Source organism: Bidens hawaiensis, unplaced genomic scaffold (assembly GCF_021521415.1).
Source record: "Bidens hawaiensis isolate Kalapana, Puna unplaced genomic scaffold, B.hawaiensis_p1.1 tig00011793_1, whole genome shotgun sequence".
NCBI classification, from domain to species: Eukaryota; Viridiplantae; Streptophyta; class Magnoliopsida; order Asterales; family Asteraceae; genus Bidens; species Bidens hawaiensis.
The window spans coordinates 390167-401400 of record NW_027491937.1 but is presented as its reverse complement, the minus strand read 5'-3'; positions in this window follow the sequence as shown (position 1 = coordinate 401400).

The following is an 11234-nucleotide window of genomic DNA, read 5'->3' as shown; positions in this document are numbered from 1 at the left end:
ATCTCAAAAGATAATGTCAGTCACTTTTTCTACCAACCAATGGGGTTGGTACGCATGCTGCGCCGAAAGTAACTATTCAGACATTAGATAGGTTAGGTCAACAGCTCAGAAGAAAAGACATTACAAAAGCAAACGGCTAGAATAAACAGAAGATACAAGGGTTAAGCGCGGGAAGGCTGAGTGCGCGAGCGCGAAGGCTGGCACAACAATCCTTAGCGCACTGCGGGAAGAATCACAAATCCTTAGCGTGCTGCGTGAAGAACTAGAATTCTAAGCGCATCGCGGGAAGAACATACATTCTTAGCGCATTGCGGGAAGAACATGCATTCTTAGCGCATTGCGGGAAGAACATGCATTCTTAGCGCGCTGCGAGAAGAGTTCTCTTCACGCATCGCAGGAACAAGATGTCTTCACGCAGGCTTCCATGAAAGGAGTCTGGCGCGTGGAGCTGCAGACATCCTTAGGCGGGAAGAACCAAAGGACAAGCAAAGAGTTAGAAGAGGGAAACAAGGCGGAAAGAGAGAAGGAAGAGGGAGGGGACGGCGGAAAGAAAGAGAGAGAAAGAGGCGGGAAGGAAATATATATTATTATTATTAAAAATAAAATATAAGTATAAATATTAAATAATAAAAGAAAGAGATCGGGTCAGAGAAACGGGTACCTGGGTCGGGTCGGATCGGGCAGATGTCACAGTCTCCCCTACTTTAAGAAATTTCGTCCCGAAATTTATCTCGAAGTAGGTTGCGCAGAGAACAGGTGCGGGTACTTGATCTTCATTTGATCTTCCCTTTCCCATGTAAACTCGGCTCCGCGCTTGGACTCCCAGCGAACTTTCACGATAGGGATACGACTGCGCTTGGTTTGCTTAACCTCGCGATCCATAATCTCAACAGGCTTCTCAACGAAATGCATAGTTTCATCAACTTGAACTTCATCAAGCGGAATGTGAAGGTTCTCGTCAGCTAAACACTTCTTGAGATTGGATACATGGAACGTTGGATGCACATTACTGAGCGCGGGCGGCAGGTCAAGTCTGTAGGCAACTTTTCCCACACGCGCGAGAATCTTGAATGGTCCAACATAACGAGGAGCAAGCTTACCTTTCTTCCCAAAGCGGACAACACCTTTCCAAGGCGACACTTTGAGGAGAACAAGATCACCAACTTGAAATTCGAGAGGCTTCCGCCTACGATCTGCGTAACTCTTCTGTCGGCTTCTGGCAGTCAGCAGATGATCACGGATCTTGGCGATTTTATCAGTTGTCTCTTGAACAAGTTCGGGTCCTGTGATTTGAGCTTCTCCCACTTCGCTCCAACAAATCGGGGAGCGGCACTTACGACCGTAAAGTGCTTCAAATGGGGCCATACCAATACTGGAATGATAGTTGTTATTATAAGAGAACTCGATCAAAGGCAGGTGCGAATCCCAATTACCTCCAAAATCAAGAACACAAGATCGGAGCATATCCTCAAGAGTTTGAATAGTTCGCTCAGACTGTCCGTCAGTCTGAGGATGATATGCCGTACTCATGTCCAAGCGAGTTCCTAGCGCAGATTGGAGAGATTTCCAAAAGCGAGATATAAAACGGCCATCGCGATCGGATATGATGCTCAAAGGAGTACCATGGCGGCAGACAATTTCCTTGACATAAAGCTGCGCGAGATGCTCAACACGGTAGTTTTCACGAATGGGCAGAAAGTGAGCAGACTTAGTCAATCGATCCACTATTACCCAAATGCTATCATGTTTGCTTGCTGTCAAAGGTAACTTGGTAATAAAGTCCATCGCTACACATTCCCATTTCCACGTAGGAATTTCTGGTTGTTCGAGCAAACCAGATGGGCGTTGGTGTTCAGCTTTTACTTTAGAACAAGTCAGACATTTAGCTACGAACACAGCAATATCCTTTTTCATACCGGGCCACCAATAAGTTATGCGCAAATCCTTGTACATCTTATCAGCGCCAGGATGAACGGAATATCGAGATTGGTGCGCTTCACTCAGGATATCAGCGCGAAGATTCTCATCAAAGGGAACCCAGATGCGATTAAGATAACAGAGAATTCCACTCAGATTAGGCACAAAATGTGCTTCCGCGCCACACGCTAACTCGGCGCGAAGGTTACCATTACTGATGGATGCGCGCTGCGCGTCACGAATACGCGATTCAAGGTTGCTTTGAATCGGCGCGAAGTGAAGCTGGGTGCGCGGCAAGATACAGTTAAGCTGGCAGGGTTTTCGGCTGAGCGCATCGGCTACCACATTAGCCTTACCAGGATGATACCGGATCTCACAATCGTAATCGCTGATGAGTTCGTTCCATCGGCGTTGCCTCATGTTAAGTTCCTTTTGATCAAAGATATGCTGAAGGCTTTTATGGTCAGTGTAGAGGATACACTTAGTACCATAAAGGTAGTGTCTCCAGATCTTCAAGGCAAAAACAACTGCACCTAGTTCGAGGTCGTGAGTTGTATAATTCTTTTCATGAACCTTGAGTTGCCTTGATGCGTAAGCGATAACCTTGCCTCGTTGCATAAGAACACAACCGAGACCTTGGTTGGAGGCATCGCAGTACACGACAAAATCATCATTACCCTCAGGTAGCGCAAGAACAGGAGCTTCACACAACAAACGCTTGAGCGTTAGAAAGGCTTCTTCTTGCTTCGAGCCCCAAATATATGGTTTACCTTTGTGCGTTAGAGCTGTTAAAGGCAAAGCGATCTTTGAGAAGTTCGAAATGAAGCGCCGGTAATAACCAGCTAAGCCCAGAAAGGAACGGATTTCGGTAGGAGTGGATGGCGTAATCCAGTTCTTGATTGCTTCAATCTTGGATGGGTCGACATGAATACCCATCTTGTTTACAACGTGACCAAGAAACTGTACTTCATCAGACCAGAATTCACACTTGGAAAGCTTAGCATAGAGCTGCTCGGCTCTAAGCTTTTGCAACACCAACCGAAGATGTTGCTCATGCTCGGCCTTGGTCTTAGAATACACCAGAACATCATCGATAAACACAATCACGAATTTATCCAAGAAAGGCCTACACACCCGATTCATTAGATCCATGAAAACGGCGGGTGCATTGGTTAAACCGAAGGACATGACCAAGAATTCAAAATGGCCATAACGAGTTCGAAAAGCAGTCTTCGGAACATCTTCATCGCGGATGCGCAACTGGTGATAGCCAGAGCGGAGATCGATCTTCGAGAAACAAGAGGCACCTTGGAGTTGATCAAAGAGGTCGTCAATACGCGGTAAGGGATACCGGTTTTTAATGGTGAGTTTGTTCAACTCGCGGTAATCAATACACATGCGAAACGATCCATCTTTCTTTTTAACGAACAACACCGGAGCACCCCAGGGCGAAGAGCTAGGGCGAATGAATCCTTTAGCAGTCAACTCTTGAAGTTGGCTTGCCAATTCTTGCATCTCAGCGGGCGCAAGACGGTAAGGAGATTTGGCTACGGGGGAAGCACCAGGGACAAGATCAATACGAAACTCGACTTCACGAGCGGGAGGGATACCAGGAAGATCATCAGGAAAAACTTCAGGGAAATCACGCACAACAGGGATATCGCGAAGCTTCTTCTCTTCAGCAGGTTTAACCACATGGGCTAAGAATGCAACACACTTCTTCCGCATGAGTCTTCGGGCTTCGGCGCAAGACATAAGTTTAAGACCGCGGGAGGGTTTCTCGCCGTAGATGTGAAGATCACCATTTTCTCGAGGTATGCGAATCATCTTCTTGGCGCAAATAACTTCGGCGCGATTATGCGTAAGCCAGTCCATACCAATGATAACATCAAAGCTTCCAAGAGGCATGGGGATGAGGTCGATCAGAAAATCGTTTTCGTTAAGGTTAAGCGTACAATCTTTAATCACCGAGTTAATTAAAACAGTTTCACCGTTAGCCAATTCAACTGAAAAATCTTCTTTTAAGTTATCGCGCGGTCGCGCAAGCTTCTGCTCGAAGGCGCGAGAGATAAAACTTCGATCGGCGCCAGTATCAAAAAGTACAGAAGCATAAAATCCGTTAAGCAAAAATGTACCATTAACTACGTCATTATTCGCTTGCGCTTGGTGCGCGGTTATGTTAAAAGCTCGTCCACGCGTCACTTGGTTTGAAATCTGGTTCACCGGATTCGCTTGTGTGATTTGCACTTGTAGTCTCGGGCACGCGTTCCGGAAATGACTGGGATCACCGCAGTTAAAGCACGATCTGGGTCGTGGGTTTTGGTAGGTTGGTTGTGGGTTCTGCGGGTAGACTGGTGGTGTTGGCGCAATTGGATTGGCGGGAAGGACTCTACAGTTCTCAGTAGTGTGACCAGTACGGCCACATCGGTTACAAAGTCGACACGGGGTTTGGGTTGGGTGGTGAAATCTACAGGTTGGGCAGAAGGGATGGTTTCCTGTGTAAGGTTTCTTAGTTGGTGGGGCAGGGAGTGCTGGATTGGTTAGGGCATAGTTGTGAACTACAGGAGGAGTTGGGTAGGCTGACAGAGGGTTAGGCGCGTAAACTGGGGGTTGATAAATGGGTTGCTGGACAATGGGCGGGTGGGTAAGCGCATAGGCCTTGCGCCTGCGCTTAAGGTTGTTACGGTTTGAGGGTTCAGGTTTGGTTTCTGTTGGTTCAGGGGCAGTCTTGGTGAGTTTGGTCTTCTCAGTTCCCCGCAGGAACAGGGTTCCTGCTCTGACATGGTTGTCGCTGAGCACAGCGGCCAACTCGATGGCGTCAGAGAGGGTAACTGGGTTTCTGGCCCATACAGAATCTTGAATTTCCATGGGGAGACCCCCAAGGAATTTCTCGATTGCTCGGCGTGAAGGGGTAACAAGGTGAGGGACCAGCAGGCTTAGTTCATGGAAGCGCGTCGCGTACTCGCGCGCTTCACCGCTGTACTGCTTAAGATTCCAAAATTCCTCCTCCAGGCGCTTAACTTCGTTGGGAGGGCAGAATTCTCGCGTAAGAATTTCCTTGAATTCCTCCCATGTCATGCTAGAAGCAGCCTCTGCGCCACGCGCATGAGCTACTCCATTCCACCATGTAAGCGCTCTGGATTCCAGGACACTGGAAGCATACAGGGTTCGTCTGTCTGAGGGGCATTGGGTGTGAAGGAAAGTGTTTTCTATTTTCTCAAGCCATTGGAGCATCACGGTGGCTCCTTCAAGACCTGTGAACTTTGGAGGGTTACCCGCGTTAAAGGACTTAATGTTGTAGCTGGAGGTATTGTTTTGGCTCAAGGCTTGGGCTATCGCGGCGGCCATTTCCTGGGAACGTTGCTGTCTACGCATGCGCGAGGCTTCTCTTCTCTGAAATCGGCGAGATAGCGGAGGCATTCTATAAAAATTTTAATTTTAGTTAATATCTTGGTTTTAGCGCAAAGTTTTAATCTTATAAAGCTTGGTTTCACGGAGTCAGTTACAGTCAAAAGTTAGAGTAAAATAAATGACCCTAAATGCAGACTTAATAAAGGTAACAAATTCGAATCAAGAATCGACAATTCATGTATCACCATGACTTTCCGAATTCCCAATTTAAAATATACGAGCAAACGAGTATTGGAGATTGACGATTCATGTATCACCATGACTTTTCAATCTTCAATATAAAATACACAAGAAAATGAGTATTGGAGGTTGACAATTCATGTATCACCATGACTTTTCAAGTCTCCAACCTCAGAACATAATCGTAAATGGAAATTGAAAATCAACTATTCATGTATCACCATGACTTTTCGGATTTTCAAACCCAACAAACGAATATGTAAGAAAAATCAATAAAAATCGAAATTCAACAAAAATCGAAATATCGCGGAATAAAACATAAAATCATATACTGCGCAAGCGCGAGCATATTCATAAATAACGAATAATTAACAATAAGCGCGCAAACATGAGATTTCTCTCATGCGCGAGAAGGGACTCTTAGGTATTCTAGGCCGTTACGTCTAACCACCTATCCTAAAGTCAACGAGCTCTGATACCAATCTGTAACACCCCGACCAAAGGCGGATTATACATCGGGGCGCCACATATTGTTTCATTACTCGTGACACTATTGGGTGTCAATATTTAATAAATACATTCATTCGCGCACGCGCAAAGCAAACACAAATAATATAAATCATCATAAATCAATATATTATAAATCATAATATCCGAACAGCAATAACTTGTCTTGATACATTTTAATCTAGGTCAAAAATAAAGAAAACTTCCTACGTGTCCATAAGCTCCAAAACAGCTACTGCAAACCTGAACATGTGTTAAAATAAACGTCAAACACTTGCGTGTTGGTGAGAAATCAAGTTTAATACAATACATAGATAACAATAAATCTGCGCGCAACATGTGTATGTCTGGGTTTCAACAAGGGTGTAATCAGATCGGGACCAACTCTAAGAGACAAGACTGCCAGTGCTCACAATTGAGCTCACAAACAAGACTAACTGTGCAAGTGTAACAAAAGAGAAAATCATAAACGATAGTTCTCCCGTGTTCATCTAATGGTACCATGAAAACTGCGGAATAGACCGACAAGACGGTTAATGATCCACACATACAAATAACAGCCAAGTCTACGTCCTCAACACATGGGATACTGCGCGACTAAAGTTCATAAACAAGTTTAAGACTCCAAGTTTGTATGAACACATGAACATCCCAAAACATTAAAAGCAAAAAGGGATTAGGTACGAGATTACTCACTTGATAAAGATGCGATGATAGATAAAGCAAGAACCAACTTTAAACAAGCACAAGTTAACCTATAAACAAGATTATTGTTTTAATGATTGGGTTTTAAGTCTTGATTATAAGTTAGCATAATTAATAAGTAAATTATTATATATATATATATATATTACCGGAAAAGCAGGGCAGAACAGGGAGGAAGACGGAGGCAGAGAGGAGGACGGCAGAGAGAGCAAGGAGCAAGAGAGAATAAGAGAGATTAAGTGCTTTGTGTGTGTAGTGTTAGGAAATTAACATTATTATTTATAGGGAAACCCTAGGGAACACAATCCCTAGAAAAAGGGGAAAAGATCTCAAAAAGCAAAAGATTCCAAAAGCAAAAGATATCAAAAGATATGGCAGCAAGGAAAAAGAGAAAAAGGCTGACAGGGAACAGTAAAAAGGCATGGGAGAGGACAGATAAAGTTACTGGTTAAAGCATGGAAAAGCAGATCTCAAAAGATAATGTCAGTCACTTTTTCTACCAACCAATGGGGTTGGTACGCATGCTGCGCCGAAAGTAACTATTCAGACATTAGATAGGTTAGGTCAACAGCTCAGAAGAAAAGACATTACAAAAGCAAACGGCTAGAATAAACAGAAGATACAAGGGTTAAGCGCGGGAAGGCTGAGTGCGCGAGCGCGAAGGCTGGCACAACAATCCTTAGCGCACTGCGGGAAGAATCACAAATCCTTAGCGTGCTGCGTGAAGAACTAGAATTCTAAGCGCATCGCGGGAAGAACATACATTCTTAGCGCATTGCGGGAAGAACATGCATTCTTAGCGCGCTGCGAGAAGAGTTCTCTTCACGCATCGCAGGAACAAGATGTCTTCACGCAGGCTTCCATGAAAGGAGTCTGGCGCGTGGAGCTGCAGACATCCTTAGGCGGGAAGAACCAAAGGACAAGCAAAGAGTTAGAAGAGGGAAACAAGGCGGAAAGAGAGAAGGAAGAGGGAGGGGACGGCGGAAAGAAAGAGAGAGAAAGAGGCGGGAAGGAAATATATATTATTATTATTAAAAATAAAATATAAGTATAAATATTAAATAATAAAAGAAAGAGATCGGGTCAGAGAAACGGGTACCTGGGTCGGGTCGGATCGGGCAGATGTCACAATCTTCACCCTGACAAATGCACATAAATGACATGTTAACCGACAATAACTACATAGACTGGTCACAAGAGATGGTTAGTTTTCTTTTCGCCAAAAATAGGATGGGTTCATTGACAAGACCATCAAGAAACTAGAAGCAAACTCATCGGAATATATAGCGTGGATCAAATGTGACACCATGATAAAAGAATGACAAGATACCGCAATGGAGAAAGAGATAAGGAAGATTGTCAAGTATGTTGGAACATTAAAAGAGATGTGGTCGGATCTAGGAAACGTTCTTTAAACAAAGTGCACCAAGAGTCTATGAGTTGAAAAATAAAACCTTATAGCCATACGACAAGTTGGTGTCTCTATATTAACCTATTTCACGAAACTTAGGGTTTTGTTGAATAAGTTACAAGCAGTTCTTCCTTTTCCTAGGTGCACATGTAACGATTGCTCGTGTAACGTGGGAAAGAAGATGGTAGAGTTAAAGGAGAAAGTTAGACTCTATGAATTTTTGTTAGGGTTGGATGTAGGCTTTCATATTATCAAAACTCGGATACTAGCCATGAGTCCTAACCGACGCTAGGGCTGCATACTACCTCATTTCTGAGGATGAATGGTTTATGGAACATAAACGCTTTTCAAGCTTCCATTGGGAACATAAAAGATCATAGCCAAAAGATTCGAAAGTCCGTTCACAAATAAAGAAAAAGAAATACGGGTGGCTTTGAAGAAGATTGTATGTTTTATGGTAATGGTCACAACTCGGATGCCTATTTCAAACAAATCGGCTAACCCGTGGTGGCCGGGAAAGAAAGAAAAAGGAAAAACCAAGGTTGTTGCATGTATAGAAGTCGAAAGAAGTCCACTGTCGGGTTTGAAGTTGTTATCTAGTTGGCCGAAAATTAGACCAACCGAAAACATGGCCTAAACATCCCGAACAACCAAGTCAATGGGTAAAAACAATCTTAAAAATCATTGGGTAGTGGACTTGGGTGCCACGTATCATATTATATTTCAAGTGTTTTCGTCTATTTAATACGAATCAGGAAAAACAAAAGGGTGTTACAATCCTTGCAAATATAAAAGATTACGTCTTTTAATCTATAGCATTAAGTAAATAAACAAGGATAAAACTTTATTATATAATCTATCATTTTTGACATATTAGACTTTTATTAGTTCAATCTTTTAGTAAAATCTTCTAGTCCTCTTTCTCTCTAAAATGGTGTGAGGCTCTTGCGTATAGTGGTTCTTATCACCGACTCCAAATCTTGGATTATGATATTACATTTTTCTTGTACATAAGACACTAGGCAAGGTATACACGTGGAACGTGTTGTACACATCGTTCAACTCATATGAAAGTCTAGCATGTAGCATTGTTTTATAATCCAACCTAAGATTCCATATAAACTAATAAAATATTTGCAACTAAGTTTCTCGTGTTTTTTTTTTAAATTAGAGAATTCATGTACGGTGCTGATATGATAACGTTATGCACTCTCCCACTCTAGAACTCTATGTTTCATTTTCTGGCTGGCATAAGTTTTTTGTCAACATTAATCCGTTTTTACTATCTCTCAGTCTCATTTTATCTCACTTATAGTATTTCTAATGATCTTTAAATCCGCAGTTTGTTTTACATTCTTACGACAAACACAATGGATTTTATTATTTTAATAACACCTTAAAAGGTGGCATGACAATGCTTGAGTGATATCTAATGTTAGAGGACTCCATAAAATATGGCAAACGACAATCCGTATTCGTTTTTCAAATAGATATGACAAAACATTAAGATACTATGTGGAATTGGAACGACCGATTCTCTCACTTCACCATTTGTTTATTGATGGTATCATATATGCAATTCCACCTTTGTTCATAACTCTTATTGAAAACATTTTATCGTAAAGATATCTAAAACGACTATATATCCGGTTAAGATTACTATTATGGCAACTTGAGCCTTGATCAAGCAACCTCGTTAGAATACAACTTGTCTAAATTATTCACCTCAAGTTATCGTGTATGGTCATAAAGTGTGAATTTTTCTGTTGTTGTCACACTTGTGGATAATTTTTGTCAAAACATGCTACAAATCAAAAAATTATCACTCTTGGCTACAAGAAGTTACCTAAAATCATGTAAGAGGTGTGCCACCAGGTAAAAAATAAGGTGTTGCTATCAATTAAAAAAAATAAATAAATCTTTTGGATGGATATGCACATGTTCATTTCAAAGTCGTAAAAGAATAAGCACATGTTTCGTCTACCAGGTAGTGAATGTTTGAAAAAAATAAATATTTTATAGTGGCCCATCAAACCATATAAACTAAATATTTAGGCTAGGCCATTTGGTGTTAACCCGAGTCCATTCTAACTGCAATGTTTCAATGTTAATCTAGTAAGTGTCATGATGTTCTTACCCACAACATGTTCAAGAAATCGGGCTTCGTGTAATTAGACGATACGCTATGGGGCGTGGATAGGGGGTTTTTTGGGGCGTGGTGGGCGGCAAACAGCGTAGAGGGGCACCGTCGGGTAAGGGGCGCGGTGATGCCCAGCAATGCAACGGCCGGCACGGATGGAGAAAAAAAGGTCCACCCCCCCTCCAACGGCTATATACAACGGCTCTTAAAATAAAAAAAAAAACTAATTATTTTCTATATAAATACCAAACAATTTTATCAAATTTTACTCAAACTAATACCAAATTTCACTCAAATAAATCCTCAAATTTCATTATAAAAATCCCTCAAAGGTGGTGGGCTAGTATGCTCGCAAACAACAATGACCCTACCAACCCTTTCTATGCCAATCAGCATCTACTCGTAATGCCTCCAACCGTACAACCGTTTCCCAACGATATGCTGTATCGAATGTCAATGTCGTTTATGCCTCCGCCACCCCAAACCCAAACACCCGAAACCCAAGTCCCTGAAACCCAAGTTCGTCGCAAACAAAGCCAAAAAAAGAAGGTTGATGTCGATCAAACACCAACTGAAAATGTTGACAGGAAAAAGTGGGAAGACGATGAGGAAGCGGAGTTGGCGCAATCGTGGATCGACTCATCCGAAGACTCAGTCATAGGTGACGGTAAGCGCAGAGCGATATTTTGGGCAGACATACGTGATATGTTCTTTGAGATAATGGGTCGAGGTCGCTACCGCGAGGATGATTCCGTCTCCAACAAATGGAAGGAAATTGTTTTAAAAATGAACCACTTCTCCATAATTCACACTCGTCTTACGAACAACAAACCAAGTAGCACGAACGACGTCGACCTTCTTAAGGCTATGTTGAAACAATACAAGGGACTTCATGGCCACCACTTCGGCATGGGCATGTTTGAAATTTGGAAGAAATGCACGAGCTCGCGAAAGTTGCATTTG